The sequence below is a fragment of the Tenrec ecaudatus genome, chromosome 14 (genome assembly GCF_050624435.1).
Source record: "Tenrec ecaudatus isolate mTenEca1 chromosome 14, mTenEca1.hap1, whole genome shotgun sequence".
Lineage (NCBI taxonomy): Eukaryota > Metazoa > Chordata > Mammalia > Afrosoricida > Tenrecidae > Tenrec > Tenrec ecaudatus.
The window spans coordinates 59,011,824-59,017,228 of NC_134543.1; the positions used below are offsets into that span (position 1 = coordinate 59,011,824).

Below are 5,405 nucleotides of genomic sequence, written 5' to 3' on the forward strand. Positions count from 1 at the left end.
GCAAGATGAAACCCTTCACAATTTTGATCTTTTTTCCTTTTATCTCATTGCTACTTATAGGTCCAGCTGTGGGACCTTTGTTTTCTTGACATTGGGTTGTCATCCATACTAAAGGCTGCAATCCACAATACTCTCCAGTAAGCACTTGCAGTCCTCCCCACTTTCAGTAAGAAAGACTGTGTAATTTGGTTATTACAGGGTGTTAATAAGCCTTTGTTCTATCATACTACTGAATTATTCTTCATAAAATTAAGCCTCTCTGATTATTTGGACAGCACACAGATTGAATAAATATGGTGAAAGGATGCAACCTGACTTACACTTATCCTGATTTTTTTCCCTTTTGGGGGCTCTCACTGCTCTTATAACAATTTGTGCACCAATTGTATCAGGCACATTTGTACATATGCTGCTATCATCATATTCAAAAATTTTTCTTTCTCCTTGATCCCTTGGTATCAGTTCCTCTTTTTTTCCTTCCCTCCCCCACCCTTCCACTCTCATGAACCCTTGATAAATTATAAGTTATTATTATTTTCAGATCTTATACTACCCACTGCCTCCCTTCTCCCACAGAAATGTGGGTGAACAGAAACCTATCTGGATTTTAAACTATGCAGAATTCCCTTGTCTGTCCACACAACAGCCTCTTTATCCATCTACATGGACCACAACAGGGTCATTGAGTATTCTGGAACTCCCATTCTTCTCAAAGCTACCTATTGTTTGTTGTGATCCACACAGCAAAATGCCTTTGCACATAGTCAGCAAAACACAAATAAACATTTACCTAGTACTCTCTGCTCTCAGTCAAAATCCATCTGACATCCAATAATACCCTTTGTTCCACATCCTCTTCTGAATCTAGCCTGAACCTCTGGCAACTTCCTGTTAATGTCTTGCTGCAAATATTGTTGGATGCTCTTCAGCAAAATTTTACTTACATGTTAAATTAATTGTATTATTTTATAATTTGAACATTTTTCTAGCTTACCTTTTTGGGGGAAGTGGGGATCAATATGGATTTCTTCCACTCAGTTGGCCAAGAAGCTGTCTTCAAAATTTTTTGGCATACCTAAATGAATGCTTCCAATACTTTATCAGCTTATTGAACCATTTCAACTGGCTTTTCATCAATTCCTGGAGCCTTCCTTTTGGCTAGTGCTTTCAGTGCAACTTGGACTTATTATCTCAGTCCCATTGGTTCTTGCTCATAGGCTACTTCTTGATATGGCTGCATGTTGATTAGTTCTTTGTGGTATAGTGACTCTATTCTTTCCATTTTCTTTTCATGTGTTCTGCATCATTCAATATTTTACCCATAATATCTTTCAGTATGGCCACTCAAGACTTCAGTTTTTTCTTGAGTTCTTCCAGTTTCAGATATGCTGAGTGCATTCTTCCTTGCTTAGTTTTATAATTCTAGGTTTTTGCAGATTTCTTCATAATATTTTACTATGCTTTCTCAAGCTACCATTGAAATTTTTGTTCAGCCCTTTGACTTTATCATTTCTTCCATTTGTTTTAGCTACTCCATCATTAGGAGTAAATTTCAGAGACTCCTTTGACATCCACCCTGATCTTTGCTTTCTTTCCTATATTTTTAATGACCTTTTGTTTTCTTCATGTATAGTGCTCTTCATGTCATACCACAGCTTAACGAGTCTTCTATTACTAATGTTTAACGTATCAAATCGGTTCTTGAAATATTATTGAAAGTCAGGTGGTGTAGACTGAAGGTTGTATTTTGGGTCTCATGGGCTTGTTTTGTCTTTCTCCACTGTCATATGAACGTACATATGAGCAATTGATGATCGGTTTTACAGTCGGCCCCTGGCCTCATTTTAGTTGCTGATACCGAGCTTCTCCTTTGTCTCTGTCCACAATAAAGTAGATTTGGTTTCTGTGGATTCTAGCTGGAGAAATTCATGTGGACACTCACCGTTTGTGTTGTTGGGAAAAAGGTATTTGCTATGAACAAGTCAATGGTCTTGCCAAATTCTACCATGGGAGATCCATATCTATCACATGGGATATCCAGTTTCATTTCTATCTATCACATGGGAGATGCAGTTTCATTTCTATCTACCACATGGGAGATCCAGTTTCATATATATCAAGTGGGATATCCAGTTTCATTTCTATCTATCACATGGGATATCCAGTTTCATTTCTATCACAAAGACCATATTTTCCAACTACTCTTCCTTCCTCTTTGTTTCCAACTTATTTACTCCATTTGCCAGTAATTATCAATGCAACTTGATTGCTTGCATGATCAATTTATGACTGAAGATATTGGTAGAATTCTTCAATTGCTTCATCACTAGCTTTTGTGGATGATGCAGAAATTTGAATACTAGATGTGTTGATTGGATTTCCTTTCATGTGGTTATATATTATCACAAACAACTTTGGCCTTCAAGTTATATCTTGAAATGTCCTTTTTGACAACGAATGCAATATCGTTCTTCTTGACTGTGCCGTTCCAGGCATAGTAAATCATATGATTTTCTCATTCAAAATGGCCAGTGCCAATCCATTGCAGCTCACTAATACCCAGAATATCTACCCTTAAGAGTTCTATTTTATTTTCACAACTTCTAATTTTCCTAGGTTCATAATTTGTACATTCCACATTTCAATTATTAATTGATGTTTTCAGCTGTTTCTTCTCATTGTGAGTTGGGCTTTGTCAACAAGGCCCTGCATCTTCCCTCCATCCTCGACATTACTATCAGCTCTGCTTGGAGAAGGCGGTTGTTCCTTAGGCATAATTCAAGTGCCCTCTGACCTACAGGGCTCACATTCCAGCACTATCTCTGACAGTGTTCTGTTTCTATTCATTATTTTTCAGTAGCTGACAATGTTGTGATCCTACCCATTGGATTTTCAGTGGCTAATTCATCTGAAGCGGACAGCCTATTCCTTCTCTGTAAGCTGTTATTAGTCTAGAAGCATCACTGAGACCTAGGCATTGTGGATGAGCCCGCTGGTGTTTGAAATCCCAATACTAGAGCTTCCACCAACAGCACAGCAGCAAATAAACCACCACAGTACAAACTGACGGACAGGTGGTGGAATACGTCAGAGAAGGTAGAACTCTCAGGTGGACACAGCCCCTAGAATTACACTCTAGAAGCCAGAAGCAAATGTGAGGAAATTCTAAAGGTCTCACCTAAAAAGCTCATTATGTATTGAAGCACAGACTCCTATGTTTGTTTTTACTTCATGCAGTGTCCTTCTCAATTGTCTGATTCCAGGTTACCTCCTTTAAAATCACACATATGTGCTATTTAAGTTAAATCATCCTTGAAACCCTCACATTTATATTTTTAAAGATGTTTCATTGTACTTTTTTAAAAAAACGGTGAAACCCAAGATTCATTTGCCTGGTGTGAGTTAACCTCTAATGTATTTTTTCAGTCCATCGAACAAGGATATGACTAGTCTTGTCTCCAGACGGAGTGTATTGGAAAGGGAATTACTACAGCTATAGTAAGGTTACAAGTCAGCTCGTACCCCTTTTTAATCTATTTTGATCTATTTTAACCTTGTTTTAGTTTAATTACTTTCTGCTGTCTTTTGGATTGAGATTTTCCTGTGTTTTATTCTGTTCCTTTAAAAAAGTTTTGGTATGATTTTCTTTATATGAAATCCAGGGTAGGTAAATCTATAGAGACATAACTAGGGTAATAGTTTCTTAGGGTTATGTCAGGGCTAGTTGGGGGATATGGGGAGCTAATGGTTACTAAGATGAAGAAAATGTTTTAAAATTGATTGTGGATGGTGAATACACAACCCTCTTTAAAGTATTGAAACCACTCTATTACATGATATGTGAACTATATGTCAACAAAACTGTTAGAATAATAATAATAATAGCCCTCTGAACATTTGTCTGTCTAGTTTCAAAGCCAAGTGGAATGTATACTTTTATGTTCTCATTCTCTATTGGGGGTAATATTTTATTCAGTCACTTTTATTTAAAATTGAAGCTCTGGAAATTCGAAATTAGCATCCTGCCCTCGAGCTTCCTATGAATTCTAGAAATGTTTTCCACCGTGTGTTCAACATTATTCTGCTGTTCTTTGTCCAAGTGAGTCTTTATAAGTCAGCCTCCCTCCAGCTTTACACAGATTCTCCTGCTCACAACTTCACTCAGAAAGCTGTCTTCAGGGGTCGCATCATGCACAGCTGGCAGAGTGCAGCTTCTGGGACGCGTTCGCTTGTTCTCTGCACTGCTTTGCAGAGTTGGTGTAGGCAGAATTCGCCTCTGAGCAATAAAGATCACCGTAATTTCCCACCTAATCTTTTTTCGAGCTCAAGTACTAACTGGACAGGGGTTTTTTGAATGACTCCAGTTGAGGAATGGAAACAAAGATGGTAATAGCGTTCCAACCACCATCACCATCCGTCTCCTTGACGACCGTGATATTCAGCTCCCAACAGCTTTAGTCAGAGTAAATCTCCAGTTTAGGAAGAGCCCGAGAAATGCTAGATGTGAATTCCTTTGGCTTTTCACCATTGGACTTCACAGCCTTCCCACCTGAACTGAACATGGCCTTTTCAGCTTGCTGGTAGTATCCCCACCCAGTGAAGATCTGCTCTTCTTGGACTAACTCCAAAAATTATTTTTCTCCACGTTGGTTATTTTCTTTTGTAACTTACTTTTCTTTACAAGGAGCCCTGGTGTTGTAGTGGTGACTCATAGGGCTGCGGTTTAAACCACCAGCCAGCTCCTCAGGAGAAGAGCTTTTGACTCCTGTGAATAGGAGTCGACAGGGGGTCACTAGGAGGCAATATTGACTCAATGGTGTGAGTTTGTTTGGTTACTGTACATGGCATTCTATAGAATCCTACTGTAAGGACCTTACATGGCATTCTATAGAATCCTGCTGTAAGGGCCTTACATGGCATTCTATAGAATCCTACTGTAAGGACCTTACATGGCATTCTATAGAATCCTGCTGTAAGGACCTTACATGGCATTCTACAGAATCTTACTGTAAGGACCTTATTTGCACTTTGTTTCTTTTGCTTTAATTTTCATCTATTACCACTAGATTTTGATAGGGACTTAGTAACTACAAAAGCATCACTCACTCTATTAACTCACAGACTGAAGATTATTTCAATTTAGTCTCTTAGGAAATGGACAAAGGAAATTCCTGAGTAAGCAGTAGAGTACTTTTCAGGGATTTTCTGATCCTATAGGGATGTGTAAATTTCATAGGTTTTGTTAGGTTACTCATTTCTAAAGGAGAAAATCAGGCTGTGGAAAAATAATAACAATGCAAAAGTTTTCTGCCCAGAGCAATGCAAATAAATCATGTTCCAGATATGACTCTGTGTATATATATGTATATATATTTAATCATTTTATTGGGGGCTCATACAATTCT

General features: G+C 38.1%; 1 pseudogene; it reads right to left on the reverse strand.

Annotated features, from left to right (window-relative positions):
- Positions 1 to 3,986: 3,986 nt before the first annotated feature.
- LOC142426587 (small ribosomal subunit protein eS7-like) lies at positions 3,987 to 4,562 on the reverse strand (annotated as a pseudogene).
- Positions 4,563 to 5,405: the final 843 nt, after the last annotated feature.